Source organism: Vicugna pacos, chromosome 31 (assembly GCF_048564905.1).
Source record: "Vicugna pacos chromosome 31, VicPac4, whole genome shotgun sequence".
Classification (NCBI taxonomy): Eukaryota; Metazoa; Chordata; class Mammalia; order Artiodactyla; family Camelidae; genus Vicugna; species Vicugna pacos.
The window spans coordinates 2903103-2922157 of record NC_133017.1 but is presented as its reverse complement, the minus strand read 5'-3'; the positions used below and the strand labels follow the sequence as shown (position 1 = coordinate 2922157).

The 19055-nt window shown below is 32.2% G+C and overlaps 1 long non-coding RNA gene across 1 annotated transcript; it reads left to right on the top strand.

The window, feature by feature from the left end:
• Positions 1 to 3883: 3883 nt before the first annotated feature.
• Positions 3884 to 5698, top strand: LOC140690677 (uncharacterized). Its single transcript, XR_012065938.1, has 3 exons — positions 3884 to 4475; positions 4949 to 5099; positions 5478 to 5698. It is a non-coding gene; the product is annotated as an uncharacterized lncRNA (long non-coding RNA).
• The last annotated feature ends 13357 nt before the right edge of the window (positions 5699 to 19055 follow it).

Here is a 19055-nt window from a genome sequence, read left to right as displayed (position 1 = left end):
ACTTTTTTCTGTGATTGATTACTAGTTACATGGTATTATACTCAGAAAAGATGCTTGAAATAATTTTTATCTTCTTATATTTGTTGAGGCTTCTTCTGTGCCTGAGTACATAATTTTTCCTTGAAAATGTTCCATGTGCACTGGAAAAGAATGTATATTCTGTTTTGGGGAGAAGTACTGTTTTGAAAATATCTAGCAACTCCAATTATTTCATCGTATCTTTTAGTATCTTTGTTCCCTTATTCATTTTCTGTCTGAAAGATCTGTTTAGTGATGGAAATGGGGAGTTATAGTCTCCTACTGTGATTGTGTTCCCTCTAATTTCTCTCTTCTTATCTATTAGTATTTGCTTTATGTATTTAGGTGCTCCTATATTGAGTTCATATATATTAATGTGTATAATACCCTCATTTTGTATTGCTCTTTTAATCATTATATCATGTCCTTTTTTATCTTTCTCTATGGCCTTTCATATATAGTCTATTTTGTGTGAAGTCTGTACTGCTAGTCCTGCTTTCTTGTCATGTCCATTTGCATGGAATATATTTTTCCATCTTCTGACTTTAAATTGATATGTGTTTCTCTTAATAAAGTGGGTCCCTTGTATGCTTCATAATGTAGGGTCTTGTTATATTATCCCATCTGACACTATATATCTTTTGATTGAAGCACTTAGTCTATTAACAATTGTAATTATTATTGATAGACTGGTGTTTATTTCCATTTTGAACTTCATTTCCCAGTTGATTTTGTATTTCCTTTTTGTTCATTTCTTTTTCTTTTTGTGGCTTGATAAGTTTTATTTTATTATCTTGGTTTCTTTTTGGCTCTTTTACTTCATTGTAAGCTTTTGACTTATGGTTACCCTGTTTTGTATGTATATTGAGCCTTTACTATATCTGTTAATTTTGGCTGATAGGAATACAAATTCTAACCCCTCCTACAGAGAAGAGAAACAAGAAGAAAATACTCTGTATTGTCCTGTTTCACTCTCTGAAACTTAAAAATTTTGATGTCCTGTTTTACAACATCATGTATATTCTATTGTATGTCATTGTAGCTATTGCCTTTCTAATTATGACTTTCTCCTTTCTATAGCATCCTTCTTCTTTTCTTTAGAGTAGATCGTTCATTATTTCTTTTTTGTTGCTATATTCTTTTAGTATTTGCTTTTATGGAAGTTATTTATCTCTCCTTCTATTCTAAAGGAAATTCTTGCTTGATATATTATCTTAGAATACAGCTTTCTTTCATTCAGGACTTTGAATATGCCTTGCCACTGCCTTCTGCGTGTTGTATTTCTGTAGGAAACGTGTTTACAAATATAATGTATATAATTATATACATATGTAAAGTATACTTAGAAATGAAGTTAACAAATAAGATGAAAACCTATACATTAAAAAATAGAAAACGTTGATGAAAGAAATTAAATCTGATCCAAAAAAATGAAAAGATCTATTATGTTAATGATGCGAAACTATGTGGTTGAAACAAACATACTACAAAGCAATCTACATTTAGTGTGATTCATGTCAAATAACCCATGAGATTTTTCCATTAATAGAACAAATAAATTCAAAATTTATATGTAACCACAAAGATTATGAGTTACCAAAATAATCTTGAAAGAGAGTATTAAATCTAATAGTGTAAAATACTCTGATGTTAAAGAGTCCTATAAAGCTTTAGTAATTTAAACAACATGATACTGGATCAAAAACAGACACCAATCAATAGAAGAGTGTAGATCACCCAGATATAATCCCTCACACCTATGATCAATTAACACATGAAAAAGGAAGCTAGAGTATAAAATGAAGAAATGAAATTCTCTTTAATATGTTGTGCTGGGGAGAATGAACATGTGAAAGATAGATTAGAGTATTTCCTCACATTGTATACAATCTATGAGCACAGAATATCTTTTATTTATTTTGTTTACTTAATTTCTTGCACCTTTAATTTATAGAAATTGTTTAGTTCTTTTATTTCACTTATCAATTTTATTCCTATTTTATTCTTTTTGGTATAAATGTACACACAATTGTTTTCCTAAATTCTGTTTCTGATAATGTGTTGTTAGTATTTAAAAATGCAACAGATATTTGTATATTGATTTTGTAATTTGCAAGTTTACTAAGTTTGTTGACTATTTCTAACAGTCACTGGAGCAGTCTATTGAATTTTCCATTTATGTATAATTATGCCATATGTATAAATGTACTACTTGTTTACAAGTTGGATGCCTTTCATATTTTATCTTGACTAGTTTTTCTGGCTAGGACTTCTTGTAGTGTAATTTAGGACTTGTGAGAATAAGCTACTTTTTTGTATTACTGGATCAGTGAAAAACCTTCCTGTATGTTAACATTGAACTTGATCTTAATCTTGGGTTTTTCATATCTGGCTTTTATTTTCTTTAGTTATATTCTATCTAGGGAGAATTTGTTAAGAATTTTTTGTATACAAAAGTTAAGATCAGTTCTGTCGATAACATTGCTACATTTTTTGAGATTGTTACTTTTGACTTCTCTGTTATTTAAGGGATGGTATCTCATTTATTGATTTGCATATGTTAAATAATATTTATGAATCAAGACCAAATCAAGCTTAACTATAGTTTATAATACTTATAATATTCAATGAATTCAAGTTGCTAATATTTATTTAGAATGGAATATACACATACTGAAAGAAAAATTTACATTGTAGATTGAGTGTACATTTATTTATTTAAAAATTTTTCACTCATTTTGAATTTGGCTTATGTTTAATGGAATTTATTTCTAAATAAAAAATATAACTTTTGGTAGAACTGGATTTACTACAGTTTACTGATACAGAACATAGCTATCATTTACAATTAGTGCACAAAGTAGTTGCCTTAAAATGCCGTATTATACTAATAATGCCAACTGTTTCAGGACTGGGAAACATATTGCTTCCTAAAATGCATTACCTGGTCTTTTCCACCCCAACCCACATATAATGTTATTTCTTTGTTTATTGATTGTTTGCCCCTTAATGGAGTCACTGCTTATAGAACCCAGCACCTTGTGCATAAATGTATTAATCAACATCTTTTTGGAACACTTAACAGAAGCCACAAGAGTATGTAATATAAAAATGACAAGAAAATTTATCCCTTCTAGGGACTGAAAAACCTCTGAGTGAAAGAATGGCAAAAATAAACATTTGTAAGTGTACAGTAAGATTTTCTCTTGTGTAATTTTAATGTAGAATATTAAATTACATTTGCTTACATATAGCACTGAATTACAATTTAAAACAAAAATTCCCGCCTTTGGGATTTCTTAAATTTGATTGATTACTTTAATAAAATTTTTATTCATAAATATTTACCATTTATTTATAAACATACCAAATAAGCTGATATTTATTCTGCTGATGTTTTGAATATAGAGCTACTTATTGCAGTACACAGATTAATAAATACTTCTGTTTCAAAATCAAATTTTCTTCACTTTAATTACAACAGATAATGAAATTGTTATACATTTTCTGTAAAGGTTTTACACAAATTTCACTTTAAATACCAAAACTTTAAAATAATTTTTTTATTTTTTGCATATGTATACTCTGTTCACTAATCTGGTATAAATTTGTGTACAAAACGAAGGAGATTGTTTGTATTTAATAAAACGCAAAATTAAATTATTTAAAAAGAGTTTGTGGTGAAAATATTTGCAGATCACACTATAAATATAAACGTCCTATATGTTTCATATTAACTGGATGAATGAGAAAGAAAGACTGGCTGAATGTTACACTTGGGTTGCTAGGAGACCTGTCATTTTGTGATGTCACAGCCACTCAGGTTGAGAACCATTTTCATGGCCTAGCAGTTTAAATGTGCAGGCCTGCTAAAGCAGCATTTGAAGCTGCAGTGCTCAAAATCATGCAGATTAGAAAAGTAGCTTTAGAAAAAGTTATTTGACATGGAACATATTACTTCAGAAATTCAAGATGTGTCTCCTAAAGTTGGACCAAGTGGTTCAGGAAACTCCGGTAGATATCTATTTTGTGATCAAACATTCTCTGGGGACTTGGATTTGAGGTTTATGATTGAAGAACATGTTTTTCAGACTTGTCTGAAGAATCCTTGATAAAAACACCATGTTACACATATTGTGTCTCTGAACCAGATGAAGATAATTATTTTTTGCTCTCTGACATTTCCAAGAAAACTCTGGAAAATGGCTGGGAGTGACCAATTTAAATCCATCTTGTGGGATGATAATGGAACCTCCATAGTGATTGATGAAGTTGTCTTTAAGAAGGAAGTTTTGGAAAGAAAGGCCCCTTTCAGAATATTTGAAACTGGAAGTATGAAAAGTTTTATTAGACTGCTTAATCTTTATGGGCTTTGTAAAGTGTGGCAGAAATTTCAACGATCTGCTTGTCTAGCTGAATTTCTGGAAGAAGAAAAAGAAGTCTCTGTTTTATGCAAGGTATTCAGAAATTTTAGTTATCACTTGGTAACTTAGGTATAAAATTTTATTTTGTACATCAATCTCTGATAATATAAATGTAAAGCTTGATTTTGAAAATTGTATAAATCTGTAAAGGCTAAAATTCTTAATTTTTTTAAAAAATGAGAACAGTGCCTTAATTATTCAAGATTATGAGAAACTTTGCAAGCAACTATGAATCTTAACAGAAATCTAAATAAAGGTACTAAAGCTGCTTTTCAAAAGTGGCATTCACCATTACTTCAAATGCTAACTTCTTAAATTGGATGACTATATTATTTAAATGTGTATTTTCCAAATAAGGAACTTCAAAATATCGTCAGCAATGTTCATATTTTGATGATATTATCTTTGCATAGTAAACGTGAAATCTGAGGTTTTATAAGTTATGCTTATTTTAGTCTTGTATTTTGGTTTAGAATATTACTAAAATCTTTCTACTTTGGTTGTAGATGCACTTATACCATAATCCAAATTTTAAACGAGACAGTCCCCAGCTTCTATTGAGAATAAAAAGAAGAGTTGGGATTAAAAATACCTCTCTGGTATCTTCATTGGCTCAAGATTTCAACAAGAAGCCCTTTAAAGGAGGGGGTAATGTTGGTAAACATAATTCTGGTTTTGTGTCTGACACTAGTGGAGAATGTGCATTTTTACCCTCTCCAAATTTAAACATGCCTCTAATAAGACAGCCCTCTACTAGCCACATAATTGATGATACAAATACCCCGATCAGAGGTGACTTTTCTCCTCCATCATCAATGTCACTTAGACCACCAAACAAATTTCAGTGGATCAACGTGCTATTTTAAATCAGTTGACCACTGTCCATGGGCACTCTCAAAGCAGCTACACTGAAGCAAATGGCCGTGTTGTCAACTTCATTACAACCACAAATTCTACTTCTCAGTACCGCATCTTGTCTCCCAAACACAACAATTATTTTGGACTGATGTTGGTGCCTTCTACTTTTCCAAATAGATATCACAACATATCTGCCAATGAAGGTGGTTTTCTAAACTTCAACCAGGTATCAACCCACGGTTTCCAGTGCCAGTGATAGCTGATATATTTGCTAACTCCCTTTCATGGCCAACTCAACAGCCATCTTCAGTTTATGAACGTCACCCTAATTACAACTGATCTACCAGACGACTACCAGGTTATGCAGGATTACAAAGATTAAAATTGATGTTGCCAAATATTATCAAATATCAGCAATTTTCTTATTGAACAATTAACATAGATGTGTACATTTATTATCCTTATGTTTTTTTAAAATAGATAAAGATTTAAATGGGAGACTAAGTTACCATTTAAAGAAAAAAGAGATATTTGATTGATATGATCATTTGATGTAACAATATGGGTGTAAATTTAAGTAATTTCTGTAAGAAATAAAAGAAAATTGAAGAATTTGGAAAAAGACTAAAACATGGAGAGAGCTAAAATTACTAAGTGGTTTATGGTTCATCCTCGAAAGTATTAAAAGTGTTAAGTAAGGATATGTTGGAACAGGATATAGATGCTGGAACCAGCCCAGGGATCATGGTCTCTATTATGTCATCCATGGTATCAAAAAGTCTCATGATGTAGTCTCAGATGGCACAGTCAGCAAAGGGTAGAATTTAAGAATTAATTTTATCTATGGTCTTCTTTGTGCTGTTATAAAAGCATTCCAATTGGTGCTTTCTTTCCTCCCCTCAAGAGTCTACACTATATTTTCAAGTGAATATTTAATGTTACTTTTATGTTCCAGCCAAAGACAAGCTTACATCCTCTGGGTGGCACTTAATGCCTTTCCAACTCTAAGCCCACAAACTCAACATAGTTTGGTCATTTCATTATAGATCTGGCATCTGACTAACTTGGCATATCTTTATGTTTCACTGTTTCTGGAACTACATCCAGGCAAATGCTTATCAACCATATTAAATCCAACCTCACAACTTTTGCTCCAGCGCATCCTTAGACTTAGGATGTTCTCCTTTTACCTACTTAGACTTTCCCAGTCTCAGCATAGAAACCACCTCCTCCAGATATTTTCTGTCTGTCCCCCTTTCCTTGTCTAACTTGGATACCAGCACAGTAAGCACAGCACATGCCACAGGATGCATTTTAGTATTTATTGAATGAAAAATACATGTTGACTTTAAGCAAAATCTACTTTCCTGAAACAGCAAAACTCTCATGGTTTTCAAACTATTTCATTATGGTCTTTACTCTTCACCACAATCTAGCTATTTTTGTAGCCCAAGGACTAGTCACTCAAGACTGAACGTGTAGGTAGGTACAGGAGACAAAGTATTATTTTCTACTTAATTCATGCCTCCAGAGGCCTAAAGCATTCCATTCTCATTTGCTGGATTTTTTCCTGTCTCTTCATCACCCAACCACTGCAAAATAGCTGATTCTCTTCCCCATACCAATAACTATACTGCTTTCTAATTAATTGTCTTACAGAAGAGACAGTGCTATTGCAAATATTTAATGTAGGCTTATACACCCCACATAACTTGTGCCCCTTCTAACCTTCACAGTGGAAGTGTCTAAGAGGTACTAGCCCCTTGGTTGGGGTGCTCATATTCTGTAACTAAATTGCAATCAAACTGTGTGGACTAAAGGAGGTGAGGGTGATGGAATTAAAACTTTGTCCAACTGCAAGAATACCAAATTTCTGCAGATATTAGGAATTATAAAATATTCATGGAAGACTTTGACTATTTCCCATTAATTTAAAATAAAAGGTGAAACATTTTCAGAATGTGAAATGAGCTGAAATTCTGGAAAAACTGTAGGCAAGGTCAGGGAGCCTAAGGCTTCTGCTCACAATCATGCAGCCTGTGTCAGCTGATAAGACTAGAATGGCAACATTGATTCCTGAAAATGTGTCACCAGTTGTGAAGAAAGACTTTGATAATCTGAAGAATGGGCAAATGTGCCAAGATAAGCTCTAGCAACATTCCACAAATATGAGCTTTACCAAGAAAAGAAAAGAGCCACATGCAGTAGGAGATCTGTGTCTGGACAGCAGTGGTTTTCCTATAACAGAAACATCAAGCTTTAAAGTTTGTCAGCTCAACTCTCATGTTGGCTACGTTGTTGCTTACATTAGCAGTCTGTGGTTCAGATGGACTGGTTCAGCAGCTAGTTTTCAGCTCTCTTATCACACAGTGGGTCTTACCGTGATCATCATAACAAGGTTCTACACTGATAAGTCAAAAGCTACAGTTTACTTTCAAAATTAGAAACCCTAAAGAAGAATATTGTTTGTTTCTCCATCTCTACTTTTCTATCTGGGAAAACTAGACTATTGGCAAAAGTACAAATGTTGGCTGGTGATTTGAAAACGATTCTCTGATCTGTCCAGTGAATTCTTTCCACTAAATACTTCAAATCAGTCTACCACTGTGTGTGTGTGTGAAGATGGATTGTTAAGCTGTAAATAAGTTTGTTTTAGTTGAGTCATCAGTGAATTGTTCCTCTGCATCTTGCAGAATCTTTGTGAATTAAGAGTTTCAATGAGCCATCATATTTTCTTCTGATCAAGGAGAGGTAGATTATATTTCTCCCAGTATACTAATTTTTACCTGTTCATTGAATCCCGAGCTGATGCTAGGGCCAAGCCACTGAACCCTTGAATTGGACTGTGGCATATACATTCTCCAGTCCCCAGAGCCCAGCACAGGAATGTGTCTCCTTTTTAATTTAAGCTTATGTCCAAGTTTATTTTTCTTTTAATTCTCTTTGTTGACATGACTTCTTTTGGCTTTGAACACCCATAGACTAATTTATAGAGACTGAACGACTGATGTATTCCAGTTCAACTACAAATAGCAATAACCTTTCTTTTATTGGACTACCTGGAATACAGTGAGCATAGTCATCATTTTGAAAGCAGTCCTCAGTCCTAATAATGCAGAACATTTACAGTTCTTTGCCAGCACTTGAGCGAGGATGTTTCTTGTGGATCTCAGGGATTTTCCTCACATCCCCTAATGCAACCATGAGAAAACACCATATTGTTATCCAAAATCAAATTTTTGTCAGTATTGAATTCCCATTGCAAAACAGTTAAGAATTTTAGGAGTTTTGAGATTTTACCATGCTGAGATTTTTAGCAACCTAGCATGTTCCTTTCTTACTGATGCTGTTGGGGAGATGAGACCTTTGGTCAGAGACAGTGAACTTTATCACTCAAAGCAAGAGCAGTCATGGTTAACTTTTGTATCCATTCCCTAATCTCAGATGAATACACTGAGTGCAATTTTGATGCCTACAGAATCAGTGGGCTGTTATCATAAAGAAAGTTTAAGGCATGGTAAAACACTATTTATATTAGTATCTTTATGTATAATTTATTAGAATCACTTATTTATTAGTATCTTTATCTAGGATAAGTCTATCATGACTCAAGATTACTTGCTGCAAAACAATCATGAGAAATGACATGGGAATCAATGATCATTGTCTTTCCATTTTTCCTTCTGCTTTTATTGATATATAATTGACATAAAACATTGTGTAAGTTTAGGTGCATTGGGTAGATATTTGAGTTACATGTGACAAGAAGTAAATATTATAGCAACTTTATGGAGAATTCATTATCTCATTTAGATAAAATATTAAAGATATACAATTTGTCTTTTGGTTGTGATGAGAAAGCTTATGGTCTACCCTCATAACAACATTCATATGTTACATAAAGCAGTATTAATTGTATTTATCATGTTAATACATAGCATCCTTTCAAAATGTTTATTTAATGGCTGGAGGTTTGTATATTTTGAGTGCATTAATCTTATTCTCCTTTCCCAACCCCTGCCTCTGTTAACTACAAATCTGTTTTTTTCTATAAGTATGTTTGTTTGTTTTTGAAGTGTTCTTTAATGTATAACACTGTGTTAGTTTCTCTACATAACATAATGTTTGAAAATTTAAATACATTTCAAACTGATCACAAGAATAAATCTAGTTATGATATATTGCTATTTAAAGATATTTCATAGTTATTGACTATTCCCCATACAGTACATTTCTTGTCCTTGACCCATTTAATTTGCAACTGGAAAATTTTCTGTCTTAATTTTCCTCAACTCTTTCTTTTTCTTCACCACATTTCCCTCCTTCTTGTGAACAACCTGTTTCTTTCTATATGTATAACTCCTTTTCTCTTTTGTTATGTTAATTTGTGTTAAATTCCAAATATGGTTAAAATAATTTAGCATTTGTCATTATCTGTCTGACTTATTTCACTTAGCATGTTACCCTCTTGGTATACCCATTTGTTGCAAATGACAAGAACTTGTTATTTTTAGAGCTGAGTAATGACCCGTTGTATTTTTATGTGTGTGTGTGCATATATATAAATATACATATATATATTTAGTGTGTGTGCATATATATATATATATACAAATATAGATAAATCTTTAGTTAATAGATGGTTAGATATACACACTAATAACAGACATTTTTTTATCCATCATTTATTGATGAGCAATTAATTTGCTTCTATATCCTGGCTATTGTAAATAATGGCACAGTGAATATAGGGTTCAATTTATCTTTTCTGATTAGTGTTTTTATTCTCTTGGAATAAGTATCCAGATATGGAAATGTTGGATCATATTTCATTTTTAATTTTTAGGTAAAACTCCATAGTATTTTCCACAGTGACAGCACAAATTTACATTCTCTCAAGCATTGCATCAGGATTCTATTTCTTACATCCATACCAATATTTATATTTGTTATCTTTTTTATCATTGTCATTCTGACAGGAGTGACATAAAATCTCATTGTGTTTTGGACTTGCGTTTTTCTGATGGTTAGTGATGTTGACAATTTTCCTGTACCTGTTGATTACCTTTCCACCACTGTATATTCATTTTTTTTGTAATGGGCTAAATGACCATAACTCGCTGATTTCATTTTTAGGCATTCTGTTGTGTTCCATTATTCTGTTTGTTCTGTGCCACTACCATATTCATTTCTGTAGCTTTGTATTATAACTTAAAATCAGGGACAGTGGTACTTCCTCTTTGTTCTTTGTCACAGTTGTTTGTGTTTTAGTTTGTTTGTTTTCTTTTTTTTCTAGTGATTTCAACTCTTTTATGTTTACATGTAAATTTAAGAATTATTTTTGTAAGTGTCTGAAAATGCACTTTGTATTTTGATAGGCACTGTACTTAATCTGTGTATTTTCTTGGCTAGTACTGTCATTTAAACAATATTTTTTTCCTAATACATGAACACAGTATATCCTTTCATCTGTTTGCATTATCTTCAATTTCTGTTATAAATATTTTGTACATTTCTGAGTACAGGATTTTACCTCCTTGGTTGGATACATTTCTTGATTTTTTATTTGTAATGCAACTGTAAATGAGACAGTTCCCTCACTTTCTCTATCAGTTAGCTTGTTGTTAGTGTGTAGAAATGCAAGATTTCTGTATGTTAATTTTACATTCGGAAATTTTAACAAATGCATTGATAAGCCCTAGTACTTTTGTGGCGTCTTTTTTAAGATTTCTGTTTAAAGTGTTTCATCTGTAAACAGATACTTTTACTCCTTTTCTGAAATAGCTATATTTTCTTTACTTTTATTTTGGATAGCTATGGCTAGAATTTCCAATAGTATATTGAATAACAGTGGTAAGAGTGAGCATTGTTGTCTTCTTCCTGCTTTTATAGGAGATGCTTTCAGCTTTTAATCCGTGAGTGTCATGTTAGCTGAGTTCTTGTCATATATGACTTTAACTGTGTTGAGGTATGTTTCTTCACACCCACTTTAGGAGAAATTTAATCATAAATAGATACTGAATTTGTCAAAACATTTTATGTCTCTTTTGATGTGACCATATACTTTTTATTTTTCAATTTGTTAGTTTGGTGTATCATATTGATTAATCTGTGGGTAATGTATCAATTTTGCATCCCTGGGATAATAGGGACTTAATCATACTGTATAATCCTTTTAATATTTTGTTTGCTTTGTAACAGTTTAGTGATGATTTTTGCATCTCTGCTTATCAGTAGTATTTACCCTGTAATATTATGAGATATTTGTACCTGATTTAGTAGTAGTATGATACCAAAATTGGGATAGGAAGACTTCCTTACTCTTCAAATTTTTGGAAATCTCTGAGAAGTATAAGTGATAGCTCTTCTCTAAATGTTTGGCAAAAGTCACTTGTGAAGCTGTCTAGGCCTGGAATTTTGTTTCTGGGGGATTTTATTTAATTACTTATTCAATTTCATTAGTGATAATCTGTTAATATATCCTATTTCTCATTCCATCCTGGAGATTAGGTCTTTCTAAGAAATTGTCCATTTCTTCTAGGGACACCATTTTAATTGGCCTATAATTTGTTGTATCATCTTATGATGCTTTCTGTTACTTTGATATAAGATGTAACTTCTCATTTATTTTGGAGCTTTTTAATCTGTACTCCATTTTTTGCTCATGAGTCTTGTTAAATTTATCAGATATATTTATCTTTCAAAAGCCATTATGTAGTTTGATTAGATATTTCTATTTTTAATCTTTATTTTTTTATTTCTGTTCTGACCTTCCAGCTGTCTTTCCATCTACTAACAAGTTTGTTTATTATTTTTCTACATCTTTTGCTTGTAAGATTATAAGTGAGAGATGTTTCTTATTTGTATATGTGGGATTATTTTGCTATAAGCATCCCTATTAATACTGCTTTTGCTATACCCCATGGACTTTGTTTTTGTTGTAATATTTCTTTATGTATTTTTTCTTTGATTTATGCAGCAATCCATTTGTTGTTTAATATTGTATGATTTATTCTCCAAACATTACAATTTTTCTCAGGTTTTTCCTTTTAGTAAACTTCTATTCTCACAGAATCCATATGTTTCTTCACAAAACAAGGAAAAAAATAATAAAATTTATACAAAATTGTGAAAGACCCAAATTTTCTGAAGTTATATTTGAAAAATGAACAAAGCTAAGGGTATTATCCTCCTTGACTTAAGAATATACTACAAAGTTACAGTAATCAAACCATCAAAATATATCACTAAAAGATTCCCATAGATTAATGGAACAAATTAAAGAGTCCTAAAATAAACCCACACTCATGTGGTCATTTAGTCTACAATGAAGGAGGCAAGAGTATACAATGGAAAAAGGGCAGTCTCTTCAACAAGTAGTTCTGGGAACACTGGAAATTACATGTAAAAGATAGATGTAAGAGCAATTCCTTCCATATTATGCAAAATAAGAAAAAAATGGATTAATTTCCAAAATGTAAAACCTGAAACTATACAATATCTGACCTACAACAGGAGCAGAACTGCCTTTAAGATAAATCATAGCAATATTTACTTTCGATCTATATCCTAAGTTAAAAAAATGTAAAATGTAAATAACAGATATTATTTTTACTGAGGAAGTAATAGATGTACTGTATGACACAGCGATTCCACTTCTTGTATAAGTGTGAAATGCAAAACCTTTTGCATAGCAAAGGAAACCTTCAGCAAGACTTATGACAACACACAGAATAGTAGGAAGAGTTTCATACAATGAAACCAACAAGGTATTAATATCCATAATATATATATATAGCATATTAGGCACAATAGTTAAAAAACAAAGACCCCAACTTAAAAACAGTGGAAAGATATTCATTGAAACTTCAAAAACAGACATGTGGATGATTTTCATGCATGTATAAGAAACATAACTTTGCTATTCATTAGGAAATCATAAATCAAAACCAGAATGAAATATAATACCACAGCAACAAAAAAGGCTATTAACAAAAAGTCTACAAATGACAAACATTAATAAGAATGTCGATATAGGGAACCCAGGTACACTGTTGGTGGAAATATAAATAAATGCATCCACTATTATAATAGTGTGGACAGCGCTCAGAAAACTAGAAATAGAAGCATTATATGTTGCAGCAATTCCAGTTTTTGGTATAAATCTCAACAAAAAATGAAAACATTAACATTAAAGAATATATTTCCCCCAGTGTTCTTAACATCATCATTTATAATAGCCAAGGACAGATGCACATCTCAACTGCCCATCAACAGATGACTGGCTGAAGTAGATGTGAGATATAGATAAAATAAAAAATATTTAGTCATTGTCATATTAAAAAAAAATGCTGCCATTTGGAACAATGTGACTGGACCCAGAAAGTGTTGCACATAGGAAAATAAGTCATACAGAGAAAAACACTCTATGTTGTCACTTAAATGAGGAAAATAAAGATAAAACAGAAATAATCATAAAAAAACAGGAACAGAATCACATATATATGTGTAATGTACCAAGCAGTGTTTTCCTGTGGGGACAGGGAATAAGGATGGAGAAGACAGAAATGTGTAAGCTACTAGTAATAAATTAGAAAACCAACAGGGCTATATTTACAGCACAGAGAAATATTTTAATAATTAAATTGATTTTAAAGAGATTACAGGGATATTATATAGTAAAATGTGCATGTAGTCGGGAAAAACATTAAAAAAAAACCCCAGCAAAATCAAAATATTTTGTAGTACTCTGATATAAGGCAGGTGATTTATTCACTTTCTTTACTGTTTTCATAATGTCCTTAGCAGAATTTAAGCTTTTAATTGAAAAAGTGTATACTTTTAAACTTGACATAAGTTTAAACAAATTTTGTCTCTCCCCTTACATCTACAGTCAATAAAATGTTCACATCTGAACAACAAAAAATACAACACAAAACAATACTCTGGAATTCATGTGAACAGGTAAAGTTTGGTGGAGTAAAACACACAAAAGGGACTGAACTGACGGAAGAGCAGATTTGGTGTCTGCAACCAAGGCCCCCTGACTAGGATATATGAGTCCTCAATTTCGAAGAACCTAGTAGAAACAGGGTCTCAGTGGTTCACACAGCTTCAGCCTCCATCTGCACCAGTACTCATGGTCACATGTAACTTGGAGGGAGCCACAATGGAGACAGAAATTCCATCTTACAGACACTCAGACATTCATGACATGGCCCCTAATCCCCATTCACAGTGGTGGAGACAAGATACCTTGCAACACTGAACATAGCAAAGGCACTTGCCTGATTCCAAATACCCATCTGTCTTTACACATTTCTTCAATGTGTACACTGAGTCTCAAGGGATATCACATAATAGGAAGGGTTCACCATCCTAGTGACAACAGTGGCATTAACTACCACAGAAGTCTAAGAAGTGACAATGAAAGAACATCTTTTATCCAGACAGTAGCGACTGGAAAGTGCCATTTTGAAATATTATCAGAGGTAGCTCAGGTAAGTAAAACCAAAAATTGCACAATATTGCAAACTACCAGAAAACCAAAGCAAGGGCTCCAACTCCCATTCTGTAATTTAGTGTCATCAGAGAAATAACTTATCAAGATCATGACCTATCACAGTAACATTATAGGGCATGCATACACAGATACACAGATACAGACACCAACAGAGACACAGACACACACGCACATGCACCTGTGCACACACACACACACAATGTCAACCATGCAGCAAACAAACTTAAAGTCATGGAATATTGCCATATAACTAATAGAGAATACAAATAGTTGTCATTCAGAAACTCAATACAAAAACAAAACTAAGAAAGCAGTTTAGTGAGCTCAGGAATCAATGAAATGATGATAAGGAATACATTACCAAAGAGACTGAAACTATAAAGTAACCAAACATCATTGGAGGACCAGGAGAACTTAATAAATGAGATGAAGAATGCAACAGAAAGCATTGGAAGTTGAGTGTCTTTGTGGAAGAGAGATTAGCAAACACACCAATACAAAACTAGAAATGATAGGAGAGGGCAGAGATTCAAGATACTAAAATATGAGGAAATCCTACAGTAGCCATCAGATTCCTCAGGAAGTGCACATTAGATGGAATCCTGGAGGGAGCAGAAATTTAGAAGGCAGCTGATTGTTTATTTAAAGAAGTAATAGTTGATAACTTCCCGAACGTGTGTAAGGAACTGATATACAAGTCCGTGAGCCAACAAAACACCAATAACTTTAAGACAAAGGGACCTCCTTCAAGATACATCATATGCAAATTGGGAAGTCAATGACAGAGTAATATTTTAAAGGCAGCTAAAAATAGTTAAGATAGTCTACAAAGGAACCCCCATTAGGCTATCAGCAGATTTCTGAACAGAAAACATAGGCCATAGGTAAATAAAATTACATTTCAAACTACTGAAACACGAAATCACTCACCCAATAATACTTACACAGCTATCACTTAGATATGAAATGAAAATAAAGACTTTAACAGACAAACAAACCTGAATGTGATGAAAAAAACAAAACCGAGACACCTTAAAAGAGGTGCAGAAAAGAAGTCTTCTAAGAAATATAAAATGGCAAAAATGTGCAAAACATTGACCAAAATGCTAAGGAGAGACCACGAGAAATTTGCAACTGTATCTTTGGGTATGTTTTTAAAGGTTACTATACCGTATGGATTAAACAGAGAAAAATAGGAAATCAGGGGCAATAAATATAGATAATTCAAACTGTTAACATTTTGACAACAGTAAAAGAAATAATTTGAAATCGTAATCATAAAAGGTAAAGAGTAAAAATAAAACAATATTAAAGGAAGATGCTATCAGCGGAAAAAAGACTAAATTATACATGATATTATTTATTTTTAATTGAAATACAGTAGATGTACTATATCATGAATTTTCAGATGTACAGCATAGTTATTCTAATCAGTTTGTAGATTATATTGCATTATGAATTATTACAATAATTTTAACATACAATTATTTTAAGCTATAGTGTATATTTCCATAATCTATACAGATTATCCTTGTTGCATCTCTCCTTTTTGTAAACTACTTTCTATCTGTCAATATTCTGCTGTTGAAATCTCTTTCCCTACCACTTTGTTAAACATAAATTTTTTCCCATATCTTTGAGTCTGCTTAAGACTTGTCTATCTAATCTATTTACCTCTCCAACGTGTCTCTATCTATCTATCTATCTATCTGTCTATCAATCCCTCTATCTCTCTCTCTATCTATCTATCATGTATTATCCTTCTATCTATTTATCTATCATCAATCAATAGATAGTTATAGATAGATGTACACAGATATATGTTTTTCTTAAGATTCCACATATAAATTAAATTATATAATTTTGTCTTTGTCTAAGTTACTTCACAAAGCACATTATTTACTAGGTCCATTCAGGATGCTGAAATAGCAATGTGTTATGAATTTTCATGGCTGAGTATTATTCCATTGCATATTTATAGAAACATCATATCTTCTTATGTCCATAGTCTACTGTGGACTCTTGTATTGCTTCCCTGTCTTGCATATTATAAACAGTGCTGTTGTGAACATTGGTTCTTCTCAATTTAGGGCTTTTTCCCCAGATTTTTGCAAGGAGAGGTTTTACTGGGTCTTATGGTAGTTAACTTTTTAGTTTTTAAAGAAATCTGAATAATCTTTTCCAAAGAAGTTGTACCAATTTACATTCCTACCAAGAGTATACAAGAGATTTCTTACCTCCACATCGTCTCAAACACTTACTATTTGTAAACTTTTTGATAATAGCCATTCGACCAGTGTGAAGTAATACCTCCTTGTGGTTTTGATTTGCAATTACTTAATAATTAGTAATGTTGAGCAATTTTATCACTTGCCTGTTAATCATCTGCATGTTTTCTTTGGAAAAATATTAACTCAGGTACTCGGCTCTTGTTTTTGATTGGGTTTTTGATTTTCAACTTCAGTTGTGCAACCTAAATCCATGTTACATCTATTAACCTACATCTATTAACCCCAGGTCACTTGCGTTGTTTGAAAATATGTTCTCCAAGTACACAGGCAGTGTTTTAATTTCATTGATAGTGTCCTTAGCTGTGCAGAAATTTTCAAGTTTGTTTAGGTCCCACTTGCTTATTTTTGCTTTTATTAGTTTTGCCTTAGGAGACTGATATAAGAAAATATTCCTAAGATATATATACAATTGGGTATCACCTATATTCCCTTCTAGCAGTTTTATAGTATCAGGTGTTACATTTAGGTCCTTAATACACTTGGAATTTATTTTTGTTTATGATGTCAGGGAATGCTTTCATTTTACTGTTTTACATGTAGATGTCCAGCTTTCCCAACACCATCCATTGACATGACTGTCTTTTTTCCATTGTGTACTCTTGCTTCTTTTATCATAGATTCATTGCTCATAGGTGTGTGGAATTATTTCTAGGCTCTCTATCTGTTTTTATTGATTATATCTCTGTGCCAATGCCATACAGTTTTTATTACTGTAGATTTGTAGTATAGTAAGGTATCTGGGAGGGTTACTCCTCCAGATTTGTTGTTTTTTCTCAAGATCAATTTGGGAATTTTTAATGGTTTCATGTAAAACTTAGAGTTATTTATTTTCTGGTTCTGTGGAAAATACTACATCTTCGTAACAGGAATTGCACTAAATCTGTAGGTCTCTTTGTGCAGTATGGCCATGTTAACAATATGAACTCTTTCAATCCAAGAACCCAAGACATTTTTCCATTTCTTTGAATCATTTTTAATTTCTTTGTCAATGTTTTGTAATTTTAAGTGTGTAGATCTTTCCATACGTGGTTACATTTTTTTCCAAGATATTCAAGGGAATGGGGTTTTAATTATTATTGCTGTCAACGTCCATTTTATGGCATCTCATGATTAATGTGTAGAAATGCACGAGACTTCTTTACATTAATCTTGTACCCTGCTCCCTTGATGAAATTATTTATTGTTCATAATAGTCAATGTGGAGCCCTTAGGACTCTCTATGTAGATTGTTATTCCATCAGTACTGGTGACAATTTTGCCTCTTTCCATTTTGTGTTCCTTTTTCTTCTTTTTCTTTTCCTTTTCCTTTCTTCTTTTATTATTGAACAGAATTGGTGGGAGTAGGAATTCTTGTCTTGTTCCTGAATTTACCTAGAAGGCTTTCACCCTTTCCCCTGAGTATTATAAATTGTTATAAACAGCCTTTAGTATGTTGAGAGATGTTCCCACTGTACTCAGATTCATGAGAAATCTGATGATGAATGTATGTTGAACATTGTCATATGCTTATAATTTGTGTATTGTAATGATCTTGTGAATTTTGTCTTTCCTTTATTAGATTCGTGTCATGCAGATTAACTTGTGTATGTTGAACCATCCTTCTGACTCTGGAAGAAATCCAACTGATCTGCATATATAATCCTTTCTAAGTATTGCTGTATTCATTTGTTGATTTTTTTGAGGATTTTTGAATGTATATCATCATTCATCAGGGATATTGAATTTTCATTTTCATTTTTTTTTTGGTAATGTCTTTGACTGGTTTTGTTATCAGGGTAATAGTGGCCTCATAGAATAACTGGGAATTTTCCTTCCTCCTTCATTTTTTAAAATAGTTGGGGGGGAAGAGGTATTAGTGAAGGCATCCAGGAATTTTGTTCATGGGGTATTTCTAAAATTATACATTTTATTTAACTTAAACTGATTTCTCTTTTAATGTTC